Source organism: Choloepus didactylus, chromosome X, assembly GCF_015220235.1.
Source record: "Choloepus didactylus isolate mChoDid1 chromosome X, mChoDid1.pri, whole genome shotgun sequence".
Lineage (NCBI taxonomy): Eukaryota > Metazoa > Chordata > Mammalia > Pilosa > Megalonychidae > Choloepus > Choloepus didactylus.
In genome coordinates, this window is record NC_051334.1 from 115,837,889 (window position 1) to 115,856,420 (window position 18,532).

The following is an 18,532-nucleotide window of genomic DNA, read 5'->3' on the forward strand; positions in this document are numbered from 1 at the left end:
TGAAGGATAAGTAATGTTTGGACTACAGAGAGAAGGAGGGTGGGCCTTCCAGAGTGGGGGGACAAGGAACATGAAGGCAACAAGGCATACAGTAGAGATTATCTATTCATCATGCAGGACAAGGACTGTCTGATGTGACCCAACTGCAGTACAGGGAGAGCCATGGAAGGTCTATAAAAATGGACCAAGAAATGGAAAAGGACCTAGGTGGAGCCCTGAAAGCTGGGCCAACTGAGCTGATCTTTTGCACCATATTAGCAGTAGTTTGGATGAGGAATCTACATTCTGGAAGATAAGGCTCTTCTATATGTTCTTTGTTCCCCATTCCCGTGGATTTTCTCTTAAAGATTCCATTGCAAGAAGTGTAAACTTGTTTCTAATTAATGAAGGCAAAAGGGATTTTCTCCCAAATGGGGTAGAAAAGTAATGCTTATAACTCTCTTCATCAAAGCTATAGGCCATGGTCTTCCTCAGAGATCATGAAATGACAGATTTTTTCACTCAAACATATATTACATATTTGCTGAGGGCCATTTGCTCAGCTGCTAGGTAAACCTTGATCCAAAACTGATATTTGAAGGCTTGCAGTACAAAGTGTTCTGAACCCTCTCCCAACATGTCTCTCCCAGCAGATTGTCTATTTCCTGGCTCACAGAAAAAAAATGTCAGGTAAAAACTCCCCCAACTTCTTGGTCCCCTCACCACACACTTTTTTCTATTTGTGCCAATTTCTACCTTCTCACCTCCTAAAGGGAAGGAGGCCAAACCTCTACCTGGGCTCTGATTCGCTTCCTCTCTCTCCCTAGGAGTCTTGCTCAAGTGATTAGCCTTTATCTTTCCTGTATCTTTAAAATTTTATTGGCTCCTACCACTCTGCACATACAAATCTGAAAATCTTGCTTGTCTTAAGCAAACAAAATTCCTACCTCCCTTGATACCTTCTTGACAACTATCCCTCATCTTTCCTTACAAGACCAAGCTTCTAAAAAAAGTAATCTACACTTGATACCTCTACTTCCTCACCACCTACTCTCTCTTCACCTATAACCCGGCTTTTGCTCTCACCGATGTACTGAAATTCTCTCCCTGAGGTCACCAATGGCCACCTTGTTTCCAAATAAATGGACCTTCTCAGTTCTGTTCTTAATCTCTCCACAGCATGTGATACTTGACAATTTCCTCCATCTTTATGTTTTCTACCTTTGGCTTCCATGATGCAACATTCTCTTGATTTTCTTCCTACCTCTCTGGCTGCTGTTTTTACATTTTCTTTCCTGGCTTCCTTGCTTTACCCATATTTAAATATGGGTGCTCCTCAGAATGCCACCGAAGACCTCTTCTCACCTTACATCTGTGGGAGATCTCATCAACTCCCAAAGCGTCTACTAACACCTATATGCTTATGACTCCAAAAGCTAGACCTCAAGCCCAGGTGTCTTTGATAAACTTCATATTCATGCATGTGGGTACTTGCTAAGATAACTTCATCTGTGATGTCCCACATTGAAAGGCAGTGTAGCCTACTGGTTAATACTGTAGATCCTGGTTCAGATTCTAGCTATGCCATTTATAACCAAAAGCTAGTAGTTTGGCTTCTTAAAGCCAGTTTTCTCACCTGTAAAATGGGAATGATAATAGTACTTACCTGTGATAATTAGATAAGATACTGAATATAAATATCATCACAGGGCCTGGCAAACTTTAAGTACAAAGTTAAAGTGGCTTGCCCAGGGGCACATGAATAGTAGGACTAGAACCCAGATCTGCTGATTTCAAAACCCATGTCTTTGGCTACTATGCTATATAGAAGTAGTTATTAATAGTAATAACTACCATTTACTGAGCACATACTATGTGACAGGCACTATGTTCTACAATGCATGCTCTCCCTTAATGCTCACAACAATTACATGAGATAGGTACATATGACATGTATTCTTCAAACACTCAGAACCCTTTAAGATTGAAAAAGACTGACCCAACCCCCAGCCCTCAGACTCCGCAAAAAAGTAGCATTTGTTTACAACCTTTGTTGATGCAATTCTCCTCTCTAGGAAAAAGTTTTCCTGTCGCATTTGGCCTCAGTCCAAATCCTGTCTATCAGCTACATTGTCACAGCCCTGCCCTGACACTCCCCACACCTTCCCACTCAAATTCCTTATCCTTCCTAACCAAAGCTTCCTATTCCCATAACTGACCAAGAACACCTGTTGGCACTGACTCACCTGCCCTGGCTCAGCAGGGAGCATTCTCCAGAGTCCCCCCCACCCCCAAGGCTATTTAAATGTAAATTAATTAAAACTAAGGAAAATTTAAAATGGAGTTCCTCAGTCACACACACTTAATTACTCGTAGTCACTAAAAGTATGATAATAAGGACCTGAACTAGAAGGAGATGAGTATAAAATCTACTGAGAAAAAAAGAAGACTCCAGAAGACTGCATGACTGATTACTTAGGTCACAAGGGAGAGAGAGTGATAAAGATGATTTCAAAGATTTCAGCCTAAGTGACTGAAACAGAAATGGCGCCTGTAGTAGGCTGAATAATGGTCCCGAAAGTTACCCAGGTCCTAATCCCTGGAACCTGTGAATGTTACCTTACATGGCATAAGAGACTTTGCAGATTTGATTAAGTTAAGGATCTCGATAAGGGATGATGAGGCTGGATTATCCAGATGAGTCCAAAATGCAGTCACAAGTGTCCATATAACAGGGAGGCAGAACAATATTTGACTACAGAGGAGAAGGTGATGTGATGGAAGGAGACAGAGATTTGAATATGTTACAATGGTGGCTTTGAAGATGGAGGTAGGGACAATGAGCCACGTAATTCAAGGAATGCCACTGTAGCAGTTGGAAAAGGCAAAGAAACAGATTCTCTCCTAGAGCTTCTTGAGGGAACGTGGCCCTGCTGATACCTTGACTTTAGCCCAGTGAAATAAATTTCATACTTCTGACCTCCAGAACTGTAAGAGAACAGATTTGTGTTGTTTAAGCCACTGAATTCGTGTTGTTTTAAGACATTACATTTGTGGTAATTTGTTACAGCTGCCATAGGAGACTATTAATAAAATGAGGGTATGATGGATTGAAGCTGTATGTACCCCAGGGAAAAACATGTTCTTAAATCTAATCCATTCCTGTGGATGTGCACCCATTTTAAGTAGGACAATTCGATGGGACTACTTCTTTTAAGGTGTGACCCACTTCAGTCAGGATGGGACTTAATCCTGTTACTGGAACCCCATATTAGAGAATGAAATTCAGACAGAGAGAAAGCCACAGGAAGCAAGAAGCTGAAACGGAACCCAGAAGAGAAGGAAGAGACCAGGGGACGCCATCATATGCCTTGCAAGGCCTATGACAGAGGAACCTAGGATCGCCAGCAGCCAGCCCCAGAACACCACAGTCTTTTGGAAGAAAGCATTGCCTTGGTTTGGACTTTTAGCCTCAAAACCGTAAGCTAATAAATTTCCATTGTTTAACATGACCCATTCCGTGGTATTTGCTTAAGCAGCCTAGGTAACTAAAACACAGGGAATTCCATGGGAATACATGGTTTGTTAGAAAGGATAAGTTTGTTCTCAGATATATTAGGATTGAATTAAACTGTTAGAAGGTAAGAACTGAAATTACAGTAAATGCTTGGGATCATAGATATGGAGTTTTGTACCACATAGCACAGAAAAAGTAATGATATGGTATGATTTTTTGAGGGAGTGAGGGGAGGGAGGGAAGCAAGAGGAAAGGATGACAACAAAGAGAAGGAGAAGAAAAAGACAATGATGAAGACCAAAGTAAGCTCCTTAGGAAACAGCCATAGATAGATAGGGGTTAAGAAGGAAAAACATGCTTGCAAATGAAAAAGAGTAGGAAGAAGAAAGAAGGAAACCAGGCCAGTCTGATGCCACAGAGGTCAAAGAAGGAAATGCTTTAAGGAAAGGCAAAGAGGAAAGTTTAATCAATGACAAATGTTACAGCAAAATCAAGTAGGATGAAAATTTAAAGAAAGCTATTGTAATGAAAACTTAGTGGGTCATTGCTAATATACAAGAAAGCAATTTTAGTTGAATAGTCATTCATTAATCATGCATTCAACAAACATTTGCCAAGGGCCTACCATGTGCCAGGCACTGTGCCAGGACCTGGGTAATGAACTGATATGAAATAATTCACATCATAATAGAATGATGTACTTACTGTCTTCATAGCACTTGCAATGTAGTCAGGGAGAGAGACAATAAACATATAAACAAGCTAATAAATTCATATCAAATATAATTATTATGAAGGAAATAAAACAGGTGCAGGGGTAGAGAAAAATGTATGGAGCCTACTAAATAGCATGCTCAAAGAAGACCTCTTTGTGTTGGTGAGTAGCATTAAGTGAAGAAGTCAAATTAAAGAGTAAAGAAATGAGTACACTGAAAGGAAATAGGAGCAGATACTATAACTGATATTTTCAGAAACTGGAATGAAAGGAAGCAAAGAAATAAGATAGCGGCTCTGAATGATTGAGGGACTTCATCTTATCTCACTTTAGAGAAGATTTGAGTAGAAGTTAATGAAGGGAGAGAAACTGATATTATAGAATGAGCAGAAATTGATGCAGTGTGGCCCCACCCAAGGAAGGAAAAGGAAAATTAAAAATTCAGGTGAGAGGACTAGTCTCATAAAGAAGAGGAACACTTCTTTGGCTGAAACAGGAGGAAAAATGATGGGCAACTGAAGATACAGAAGAATTCTGAGTAGGTGAGGAGACTATGAAAAATATACTGAAAGCATGAACTACCTGGTATTCCATGATCGCCTTAGTCTTCTCATAAGGTATGGTTTTAGTTTCATTGTTGCTAAAGCAAATACCATGCTTAAACAATGGGAATTTATTGGCTCAAAGTTTTGATGCTAGAAGTCCAAATCAAGGCGTCCTCAAGGTGATGCTTTCTTCCTGAAGACTGGTCTTCTGGGGCTGGTTGCAAGTGATCCTTGGTCCTTGGTTCCTCTGTCACAAGCCAAGGCACATGGTGGCCTCTCTTGGCCGTTCCCTTCTCTTCTGGGTCTGTTGACTTTCACCTTCTGGCTGCTCCCTCTGTGGCTTTTTTTCTATCTCTGTGACCATCCCTATAAGGCTTTCAGAAATAGGATTAAGACCCATCCCAGGCCACACCTTATCTGAAGTAACTTCATCAAAAGGTCTGGTTTACAAGGGTTCACACCCACAGGAATGGATTAAGTTTAAGAATATGTTTTTCTGGGGTGATAGCTCCACCATAGGTACCAAGCAAGATCATCTGCTGAGAGTGTAGGGGAGTCATATTAAGAATCTGTACACAGCAAAAGACTGGGACATCCATTATGGTGAATATGAACAGGATGCCAACAAAGATGAATAGAACAACTGCTGAGAAGAGTAATGTAGGGCGTAGATAAAGTATAAAGGTAAAAGGGGAGATAGCATTATTGTTTATGCCACCTACTCAACAAATGTTAATTTCTTCCTTCTATAATTGTTGGCATTAGACACAGAAAGCACACAATAGGGATGAACCAGGTGGGGACTTGCCTGCTGAGCATGGGTCAAGGTCAAAGGGAGCAGGGCTCAAGAATACTAGAGCAACCATCAGTGATATGGCGGGCAATGAGGTCTCTGGGAGCAGGAAGGTAAGTACAGCCAGAAAGGACACTGCAAACTAGGACGGGTTGAGTAACTAGAGTTGTAATGATGAGAAAAAAAAGCAGGTTCTGTGTGAATAAGAGAGCAGGAGAGTTAAAGGACAGGAGGTTATGGTTAAAGAGGAGTAGCTCTGAATTTGAGATCACAGAGATGAAATAATTCAAAGTTCAGAAACGTCCATGATGTGGTGAGATTGGCTGAAGTGGAGTGAAGAGGGATTTTATAGTTGGTGAGAAGATCAGAGTGTGGTATTGGCCATCTACCTATATGACAGGAAATAAGATGGATGGAAGACCTGCAAGGCATGTACTGAATTAAAGGCATGTATTAAAGTAAGTTCTAGAGATGGGTAGAAGGAGACCTAAAAAAAGCTTCTTATTCCTACAGTTCTCAAATATCACATCATGTATCCTCCCAAGCCCAAGAAGAAAAGATTATTTCTCACATTATAGATGAAGAAACTGAGGTTCAAAGAATTTAAATAGCATGTCTAAGTTCACAGAGCAAATACTGTCACAGAAACTAGAATCTGGCACTAAAATATGGAGCTTCATGTGCATTCCAATTCAGTAGATGCCATTACCCCAGCCCCTGAGTTCTACCTTTCCATTTCTGCCTCTGTTTCGCTGGAAAGGAGGTAAACATGTATGATTCGGCTTCAGCATGGGTGGATGAACTATTTTCTGTTTCCAAGGATGTTCTGAGGCAACTTCTCCTAGAACGATAATAGAGAGAGAGAGAGATGCAACTTTATACTCATTCCTGTATTAAGCATAAATATTACGAGAAAGGACAAGTTTACTGGGACTTATTAGGCTTCCTTAAAGCACTGGAAATATGCAGATACATCCATACATTTCACATTTTATCTAGTGCTTTTTATAAATATAGGTGGCACCAACACAAGGGAGAGACCGTATGCAATTGAAAGCAGAGGGAAGAAACTGACAGCAATTTTATAAGCGATAACAAGGCGGGGCAAGATGGCAGAGTGGTGAGGAGCAGAATTTCGTCTCTCCCCTAGAGCAGCTGGCAATTACCCAAGAACTATATGAAACAGTGTTTTCGGGGTCTCTAGTAACCAGTCACACATCAGACGCAAGTTTGGAATTGGAGGAAAAGCTGAGATCGCAGCGAACATTGTAAGTTCCCCAGACCAGGGGTCTGGCGCCCCTCCCCACCCAGACCTCACAGACTGTCTTGCTGCCGGCTCCCTGAAAGGGGGTAGAAAAAAAAAAAACCAAAAAACAGCAATCTGCTGAGGGCAAGAAGGGAGGCTCAACCCAGCCTCAACTGCAGAATTAATTAACAAATTAATTAACTAACTTTGGGAGCTGGGGTGCTAAAGAAGGGCTGGGCTCCGTGAAGTGGGGGCACGTAAAAGCGGGCACCCATTCCCAGACTCCAAAAAAGCCATTTTTTTTCCCCTACATTTTGTCCCTTCTGGCTTCTCACTGATCCCTTATCTTTTTGCATTTCGATAGCCCCCGGCAGGGGTGAAACTGAAGCACTTGGAGAGTAATTATCAGACAGTAGCCCAGAGCATATCTTTAAATGCTCTATTCTGACACTGACAAAACTTCCAGGCTGGGGAAAGGCTTTTAAAAGAGACGGTTTTTTTTTTTTTTTTTTCCTTTTTTCTTTTTCTTGATTTCTTTCTACTTTTTTTTTTTTTAAATCTAAAAGTAATATATGTGATAGGGGACAAGATGGCAGACTGGTGAGCTGTATGTTTTAGTTACTCCTCCAGGAAAGTAGGTAGAAAGCCAGGAACTGCGTGGACTGGACACCACAGAGCAATCTGACTTTGGGCATACTTCATACATCACTCATGAAAACGTCGGACTGCTGAGATCAGCGAAATCTGTAAGTTTTTGCGGCCAGGGGACCCGCGCCCCTCCCTGCCAGGCTCAGTCCCATGGGAGGAGGGGCTGTCAGCTCCGGGAAGGAGAAGGGAGAACTGCAGTGGCAGCCCTTATCGGAAACTCATTCTGCTGATCCAAACTCCAACCATAGACAGACGGAGACCAGACACCAGAGAATCTGAGAGCAGCCAGCCCAGCAGAGAGGAGACAGGCATAGAAAAAAAACAACACGAAAAACTCCAAAATAAAAGCGGAGGATTTTTGGAGTTCTGGTCAACATAGAAAGGGGAAGGGCAGAGCTGAGGCCCCAGCTGAGGCCCTGAGGCGCATATGCAAATCCCAAAGAAAAGCTGATCTCTCTGCCCTGTGGACCTTTCCTTAATGGCCCTGGTTGCTTTGTCTCTTAGCATTTCAATAACCCATTAGATCTCTGAGGAGGGCCCTTTTTTTTTTTTTTTTTTTTTTTTCTTAATCCTTTTTTCTTTTTCTAAAACAATTACTCTAAGAAGCCCAATACAGAAAGCTTCAAAGACCTGCAATTTGGGCAGGTCAAGTCAAGAGCAGAACTAGGAGAGCTCTGAGACAAAACGCAATAATCCAGTGGCTGAGAAAATTCACTAAACACCACAACTTCCCAAGAAAAGGGGGGTGTCCGCTCTCAGCCATCATCCTGATAGACAGGAAACACTCCTGCCCATCGCCAGCCCCATAACCCAGAACTGCCCCAGACAACCCAGTGTGACGGAAGTGCTTCAAATAACAGGCACACACCACAAAACTGGGTGTGGACATTAGCCTTCCCTGCAACCTCAGCTGATTGTCCCAGAGTTGGGAAGGTAGAGCAGTGTGAATTAACAAAGCCCCATTCAGCCATCATTTCAGCAGACTGGGAGCCTCCCTACACAGCGCAGCAGCCCAGAACTGCCCTGGGGGGACGGCACTCACCTGTGACATAGCACAGTCATCCCTCAACAGAGGACCAGGGGGTGCACGGCCTGGAAGAGGGGCCCACTTGCAAGTCTCAGGAGCCATACGCCAATACCAAGGACTTGTGGGTCAGTGGCAGAGACAAACTGTGGCAGGACTGAACTGAAGGATTAGACTATTGCAGCAGCCTTAAAACTCTAGGATCACCAGGGAGATTTGATTGTTAGAGCCACCCCCCCATCCCTGACTGCCCAGAAACACGCCCCATATACAGGGCAGGCAACACCAACTACACACGCAAGCTTGGTACACCAATTGGACCCCACAAGACTCACTCCCCCACTCACCAAAAAGGCTAAGCAGGGGAGAACTGGCTTGTGGAGAACAGGTGGCTCGTGGACGCCACCTGCTGGTTAGTTAGAGAAAGTGTACTCCACGAAGCTGTAGATCTGATAAATTAGAGATAAGGATTTCAATTGGTCTACAAATCCTAAAAGAACCCTATCAAGTTCAGCAAATGCCACGAGGCCAAAAACAACAGAAAATTATAAAGCATATGAAAAAACCAGACGATATGGATAACCCAAGCCCATGCACCCAAATCAAAAGTTCCGAAGAGACACAGCACCTAGAGCAGCTACTCAAAGAACTAAAGATGAACAATCAGACCATAGTACGGGAGACAAAGGAAATCAAGAAGACCCTAGAAGAGCATAAAGAAGACATTGCAAGACTAAATAAAAAAATGGATGATCTTATGGAAATTAAAGAAACTGTTGACCAAATTAAAAAGATTCTGGACACTCATAGCACAAGACTAGAGGAAGTTGAACAACGAATCAGTGACCTGGAAGATGACAGAATGGAAAATGAAAGCATAAAAGAAAGAATGGGGAAAAAAATTGAAAAAAACGAAATGGACCTCACGGATACGATAGATAATATGAAACGTCCAAATATAAGACTCATTGGTGTCCCAGAAGGGGAAGAAAAGGGTAAAGGTCTAGGAAGAGTATTCAAAGAAATTGTTGGGGAAAACTTCCCAAATCTTCTAAACAACATAAATACACAAATCATAAATGCTCAGCGAACCCCAAATAGAATAAATCCAAATAAACCCACTCCGAGACATATACTGATCACACTGTCAAACACAGAAGAGAAGGAGCAAGTTCTGAAAGCAGCAAGAGAAAAGCAATTCACCACATACAAAGGAAACAGCATAAGACTAAGTAGTGACTACTCAGCAGCCACCATGGAAGCGAGAAGGCAGTGGCACGATATATTTAAAATTCTGAGTGAGAAAAATTTCCAGCCAAGAATACTTTATCCAGCAAAGCTCTCCTTCAAATTTGAGGGAGAGATTAAATTTTTCACAGACAAACAAATGCTGAGAGAATTTGCTAACAAGAGACCTGCCCTACTGGAGATACTCAAGGGAGCCCTACAGACAGAGAAACAAAGAAAGGACAGAGAGACTTGGAGAAAGGTTCAGTACTAAAGAGATTCGGTATGGGTACAATAAAGGATATTAATAGACAGAGGGGAAAATATGACAAACATAAACCAAAGGATAAGATGGCTGATTCAAGAAATGCCTTCACGGTTATAACGTTGAATGTAAATGGATTAAACTCCCCAATTAAAAGATATAGATTCGCAGAATGGATCAAAAAAAATGAACCATCAATATGTTGCATACAAGAGACTCATCTTAGACACAGGGACACAAAGAAACTGAAAGTGAAAGGATGGAAAAAAATATTTCATGCAAGCTACAGCCAAAAGAAAGCAGGTGTAGCAATATTAATCTCAGATAAAATAGACTTCAAATGCAGGGATGTTTTCAGAGACAAAGAAGGCCACTACATACTAATAAAAGGGGCAATTCAGCAAGAAGAAATAACAATCGTATATGTCTACGCACCCAATCAAGGTGTCACAAAATACATGAGAGAAACACTGGCAAAACTAAAGGAAGAAATTGATGTTTCCACAATAATTGTGGGAGACTTCAACACATCACTCTCTCCTATAGATAGATCAACCAGACAGAAGACCAATAAGGAAATTGAAAACCTAAACAATCTGATAAATGAATTAGATTTAACAGACATCTACAGGACATTACATCCCAAATCACCAGGATACACATACTTTTCTAGTGCTCATGGAACTTTCTCCAGAATAGATCATATGCTGGGACATAAAACAAGCCTCAATAAATTTAAAAAGATTGAAATTATTCAAAGCACATTCTCTGACCACAATGGAATACAATTAGAAGTCAATAACCATCAGAGACTTAGAAAATTCACAAATACCTGGAGGTTAAACAACACACTCCTAAACAATCAGTGGGTTAAAGAAGAAATAGCAAGAGAAATTGCTAAATATATAGAGATGAATGAAAATGAGAACACAACATACCAAAACCTATGGGATGCAGCAAAAGCAGTGCTAAGGGGGAAATTTATAGCACTAAACGCATATATTAAAAAGGAAGAAAGAGCCAAAATCAAAGAACTAATGGATCAACTGAAGAAGCTAGAAAATGAACAGCAAACCAATCCTAAACCAAGTACAAGAAAAGAAATAACAAGGATTAAAGCAGAAATAAATGACATAGAGAACAAAAAAACAATAGAGAGGATAAATATCACCAAAAGTTGGTTCTTTGAGAAGATCAACAAGATTGACAAGCCCCTAGCTAGACTGACAAAATCAAAAAGAGAGAAGACCCATATAAACAAAATAATGAATGAAAAAGGTGACATAACTGCAGATCCTGAAGAAATTAAAAAAATTATAAGAGGATACTATGAACAACTGTATGGCAACAAACTGGATAATGTAGAGGAAATGGACAATTTCCTGGAAACATATGAACAACCTAGACTGACCAGAGAAGAAATAGAAGACCTCAACCAACCCATCACAAGCAAAGAGATCCAATCAGTCATCAAAAATCTTCCCACAAATAAATGCCCAGGGCCAGATGGCTTCACAGGGGAATTCTACCAAACTTTCCAGAAAGAACTGACACCAATCTTACTCAAACTCTTTCAAAACATTGAAGAAAATGGAACACTACCTAACTCATTTTATGAAGCTAACATCAATCTAATACCAAAACCAGGCAAAGATGCTACAAAAAAGGAAAACTACCGGCCAATCTCCCTAATGAATATAGATGCAAAAATCCTCAACAAAATACTTGCAAATCGAATCCAAAGACACATTAAAAAAATCATACACCATGACCAAGTGGGGTTCATTCCAGGCATGCAAGGATGGTTCAACATAAGAAAATCAATCAATGTATTACAACACATTAACAAGTCAAAAGGGAAAAATCAATTGATCATCTCAATAGATGCTGAAAAAGCATTTGACAAAATCCAACATCCCTTTTTGATAAAAACACTTCAAAAGGTAGGAATTGAAGGAAACTTCCTCAACATGATAAAGAGCATATATGAAAAACCCACAGCCAGCATAGTACTCAATGGTGAGAGACTGAAAGCCTTCCCTCTAAGATCAGGAACAAGACAAGGATGCCCGCTGTCACCACTGTTATTCAACATTGTGCTGGAAGTGCTAGCCAGGGCAATCCGGCAAGACAAAGAAATAAAAGGCATCCAAATTGGAAAAGAAGAAGTAAAACTGTCATTGTTTGCAGATGATATGATCTTATATCTAGAAAACCCTGAGAAATCGACGATACAGCTACTAGAGCTAATAAACAAATTTAGCAAAGTAGCGGGATACAAGGTTAATGCACATAAGTCAGTAATGTTTCTATATGCTAGAAATGAACAAACTGAAGAGACACTCAAGAAAAAGATACCATTTTCAATAGCAACTAAAAAAATCAAGTACCTAGGAATAAACTTAACCAAAGATGTAAAAGACCTATACAAAGAAAACTACATAACTCTACTAAAAGAAATAGAAGGGGACCTTAAAAGATGGAAAAATATTCCATGTTCATGGATAGGAAGACTAAATGTCATTAAGATGTCAATTCTACCCAAACTCATCTACAGATTCAATGCAATCCCAATCAAAATTCCAACAACCGAAATTACAGAGGGAGGCGGGGCAAGATGGCAGACTGGTGAGCTGTATGTTTTAGTTACTCCTCCAGGAAAGTAGGTAAAAAGCCAGGAACTGCGTGGACTGGACACCACAGAGCAATCTGTCTTTGGGCATACTTCATACAAACACTCATGAAAACGTGGAACTGCTGAGATCAGCGAAATCTGTAAGTTTTTTGCGGCCAGGGGACCCGCGCCCCTCCCTGCCAGGCTCAGTCCCGGGGGAGGAGGGGCTGTCAGCTCCAGGAAGGAGAAGGGAGAATTGCAGTGGCTGCTCTTATCGGAAACTCATTCTACTGATTCAAACTCCAACCATAGATAGACTGAGACCAGACACCAGAGACTCTGAGAGCAGCCAGCCCAGCAGAGAGGAGACAGGCATAGAAAAAAAACAACACGAAAAACTCCAAAATAAAAGCAGAGGATTTTTGGAGTTCTGGTGAACACAGAAAGGGGAAGGGCGGAGATCAGGCCTTGAGGCGCATATGCAAATCCCGAAGCAAGGCTGATCTCTCTGCCCAGGGCACCTTTCCTTAATGGCCCTGGTTGCTTTGTCTATTAGCATTTCAATAACCCATTAGATCTCTGAGGAGGGCCGTTTTTTTTTTTTGTTTGTTTTTTTTTTTTTAAATCCTTTTTGCTTTTTCTAAAACAATTACTCTAAGAAGCTCAATACAGAAAGCTTCAAAGAATTGAAATTTGGGCACGTCAAGTCAAGAGCAGAACTAAGAGAGCTCTGAGACAAAAGGCAATAATCCAGTGGCTGAGAAAATTCAATAAACAACACAACTTCCCAAGAAAAGGGGGGTGTCTGCTCACAGCCACCATCCTGGTGGACAGGAAACACTCCTGCCCATCGCCAGCCCCATAGCCCAGAGCTGCCCCAGACAACCCAGTGTGACGGAAGTGCTTCAAATAACAGGCACACACCACAAAACTGGGCGTGGACATTAGCCTTCCCTGCAACCTCAGCTGAATGTCCCAGAGCTGGGAAGGGGGAGCAGTGTGAATTAACAGAGCCCCATTCAGCCATCATTTGAGCAGACTGGGAGCCTCCCAACACAGCCCAGCAGCCCAGAACTGCCCTGGGGGGACGGCACTCACCTGTGACATAGCACAGTCATCCCTCAACAGAGGACCCGGGGTGCACAGCCTGGAAGAGGGGCCCACTTGCAAGTCTCAGGAGCCATACGCCAATACCAAAGACTTGTGGGTCAGTGGCAGAGACAAACTGTGGCAGGACTGAACTGAAGGATTAGACTATTGCAGTAGCTTTAAAACTCTAGGATCATCAGGGAGATTTGATTTTTAGGGCCACCTCCCCTCCCCGACTGCCCAGAAACACGCCCCACATACAGGGCAGGCAACACCAACTACACACGCAAGCTTGGGACATCAATTGGGCCCCACAAGACTCACTCCCCCACTCACCAAAAAGGCTAAGCAGGGGAGATCTGGCTTGTGGAGAACAGGTGGCTCGTGGACGCCACCTGCTGGTTAGTTAGAGAAAGTGTACTCCACGAAGCTGTAGATCTGATAAATTAGAGATAAGGACTTCAACTGGTCTACAAACCCTAAAAGAACCCTATCAAGGTCAGCAAATGCCACGAGGCCAAAAACAACAGAAAATTATAAAGCATATGAAAAAACCAGACGATATGGATAACCCAAGCCCAAGCACCCAAATCAAAAGACCAGAAGAGACACACCTAGAGCAGCTACTCAAAGAACTAAAGATGAACAATGAGACCATAGTACGGGATATGAAGGAAATCAAGAAGACCCTAGAAGAGCATAAAGAAGACATTGCAAGACTAAATAAAAAAATGTATGATCTTATGGAAATTAAAGAAACTGTTGAACAAATTAAAAAGATTCTGGACACTCATAGTACAAGACTAGAGGAAGTTGAACAACGAATCAGTGACCTGGAAGATGACAGAATGGAAAATGAAAGCATAAAAGAAAGAATGGGGGAAAAAAATTGAAAAACTTGAAATGGACCTCAGGGATATGATAGATAATATGAAACGTCCGAATATAAGACTCATTGGTGTCCCAGAAGGGGAAGAAAAGGGTAAAGGTCTAGGAAGAGTATTCAAAGAAATTGTTGGGGAAAACTTCCCAAATCTTCTAAACAACATAAATACACAAATCATAAATGCTCAGCGAACTCCAAATAGAATAAATCCAAAAAAACCCACTCCGAGACATATACTGATCACACTGTCAAACATAGAAGAGAAGGAGCAAGTTCTGAAAGCAGCAAGAGAAAAGCAATTCACCACATACAAAGGAAACAGCATAAGACTAAGTAGTGACTACTCAGCAGCCACCATGGAGGCGAGAAGGCAGTGGCACGATATATTTAAAATTCTGAGTGAGAGGAATTTCCAGCCAAGAATACTTTATCCAGCAAAGCTCTCCTTCAAATTTGAGGGAGAGCTTAAATTTTTCACAGACAAAGAAATGCTGAGAGAATTTGCTAACAAGAGACCTGCCCTACTGGAGATACTAAAGGCAGCCCTACACACAGAGAAACAAAGACAGGACAGAGAGACTTGGAGAAAGGTTCAGTACTAAAGAGATTCGGTATGGGTACAATAAAGGATATTAATAGAGAGAGGGAAAAATATGGCAAACATAATCCAAAGGATAAGATGGCCGATTCAAGAAATGCCTTCACGGTTTTAACGTTGAATGTAAATGGATTAAACTCCCCAATTAAAAGATATAGATTCGCAGAATGGATCAAAAAAAATGAACCATCAATATGTTGCATACAAGAGACTCATCTTAGACACAGGGACACAAAGAAACTGAAAGTGAAAGGATGGAAAAAAATATTTCATGCAAGCTACAGCCAAAAGAAAGCAGGTGTAGCAATATTAATCTCAGATAAAATAGACTTCAAATGCAGGGATGTTTTGAGAGACAAAGAAGGCCACTACATACTAATAAAAGGGGCAATTCAGCAAGAAGAAATAACAATCGTAAATGTCTATGCACCCAATCAAGGTGCCACAAAATACATGAAAGAAACATTGGCAAAACTAAAGGAAGCAATTGATGTTTCCACAATAATTGTGGGAGACTTCAACACATCACTCTCTCCTATAGATAGATCAACCAGACAGAAGACCAATAAGGAAATTGAAAACCTAAACAATCTGATAAATGAATTAGATTTAACAGACATCTACAGGACATTACATCCCAAATCACCAGGATACACATACTTTTCTAGTGCTCACGGAACTTTCTCCAGAATAGATCATATGCTGGGACATAAAACAAGCCTCAATAAATTTAAAAAGATTGAAATTATTCAAAGCACATTCTCTGACCACAATGGAATACAATTAGAAGTCAATAACCATCAGAGACTTAGAAAATTCACAAATACCTGGAGGTTAAACAACACACTCCTAAACAATCAGTGGGTTAAAGAAGAAATAGCAAGAGAAATTGCTAAATATATAGAGACGAATGAAAATGAGAACACAACATACCAAAACCTATGGGATGCAGCAAAAGCAGTGCTAAGGGGGAAATTTATAGCACTAAACGCATATATTAAAAAGGAAGAAAGAGCCAAAATCAAAGAATTAATGGATCAACTGAAGAAGCTAGAAAATGAACAGCAAACCAATCCTAAACCAAGTACAAGAAAAGAAATAACAAGGATTAAAGCAGAAATAAATGACATAGAGAACAAAAAAAAAATAGAAAGGATAAATATCACCAAAAGTTGGTTCTTTGAGAAGATCAACAAGATTGACAAGCCCCTAGCTAGACTGACAAAATCAAAAAGAGAGAAGACCCATATAAACAAAATAATGAATGAAAAAGGTGACATAACTGCAGATCCTGAAGAAATTAAAAAAATTATAAGAGGATATTATGAACAACTGTATGGCAACAAACTGGATAATGTAGAAGAAATGGACAATTTCCTGGAAACATATGAACAACCTAGACTGACCAGAGAAGAAATAGAAGACCTCAACCAACCCATCACAAGCAAAGAGATCCAATCAGTCATCAAAAATCTTCCCACAAATAAATGCCCAGGGCCAGATGGCTTCACAGGGGAATTCTACCAAACTTTCCAGAAAGAACTGACACCAATCTTACTCAAACTCTTTCAAAACATTGAAAAAAATGGAACACTACCTAACTCATTTTATGAAGCTAACATCAATCTAATACCAAAACCAGGCAAAGATGCTACAAAAAAGGAAAACTACCGGCCAATCTCCCTAATGAATATAGATGCAAAAATCCTCAACAAAATACTTGCAAATCGAATCCAAAGACACATTAAAAAAATCATACACCATGACCAAGTGGGGTTCATTCCAGGCATGCAAGGATGGTTCAACATAAGAAAAACAATCAATGTATTACAACACATTAAAAACTCGAAAGGGAAAAATCAATTGATCATCTCAATAGATGCTGAAAAAGCATTTGACAAAATCCAACATCCCTTTTTGATAAAAACACTTCAAAAGGTAGGAATTGAAGGAAACTTCCTCAACATGATAAAGAGCATATATGAAAAACCCACAGCCAGCATAGTACTCAATGGTGAGAGACTGAAAGCCTTCCCTCTAAGATCAGGAACAAGACAAGGATGCCCGCTGTCACCACTGTTATTCAACATTGTGCTGGAAGTGCTAGCCAGGGCAATCCGGCAAGACAAAGAAATAAAAGGCATCCAAATTGGAAAAGAAGAAGTAAAACTGTCATTGTTTGCAGATGATATGATCTTATATCTAGAAAACCCTGAGAAATCAACGATACACCTACTAGAGCTAATAAACAAATTTAGCAAAGTAGCGGGATACAAGATTAATGCACATAAGTCAGTAATGTTTCTATATGCTAGAAATGAACAAACTGAAGAGACACTCAAGAAAAAGATACCATTTTCAATAGCAACTAAAAAAATCAAGTACCTAGGAATAAACTTAACCAAAGATGTAAAAGACCTATACAAAGAAAACTACATAACTCTACTAAAAGAAATAGAAGGGGACCTTAAAAGATGGAAAAATATTCCATGTTCATGGATAGGAAGGCTAAATGTCATTAAGATGTCAGTTCTACCCAAACTCATCTACAGATTCAATGCAATCCCAATCAAAATTCCAACAACCTACTTTGCAGACTTGGAAAAGCTAGTTATCAAATTTATTTGGAAAGGGAAGATGCCTCAAATTGCTAAAGACACTCTAAAAAAGAAAAACGAAGTGGGAGGACTTACACTCCCTGACTTTGAAGCTTATTATAAAGCCACAGTTGCCAAAACAGCATGGTACTGGCACAAAGATAGACATATAGATCAATGGAATCGAATTGAGAATTCAGAGATAGACCCTCAGATCTATGGCCGACTGATCTTTGATAAGGCCCCCAAAGTCACCGAACTGAGCCATAATGGTCTTTTCAACAAATGGGGCTGGGAGAGTTGGATATCCATATCCAAAAGAATGAAAGAGGACCCCTACCTCACCCCCTACACAAAAATTAACTCAAAATGGACCAAAGATCTCAATATAAAAGAAAGTACCATAAAACTCCTAGAAGATAATGTAGGAAAACATCTTCAAGACCTTGTATTAGGAGGCCACTTCCTAGAGTTTACACCCAAAGCACAAGCAACAAAAGAGAAAATAGATAAATGGGAACTCCTCAAGCTTAGAAGTTTCTGCACCTCAAAGGAATTTCTCAAAAAGGTAAAGAGGCAGCCAACTCAATGGGAAAAAATTTTTGGAAACCATGTATCTGACAAAAGACTGATATCTTGCATATACAAAGAAATCCTACAACTCAATGACAATAGTACAGACAGCCCAATTATAAAATGGGCAAAAGATATGAAAAGACAGTTCTCTGAAGAGGAAATACAAATGGCCAAGAAACACATGAAAAAATGTTCAGCTTCACTAGCTATTAG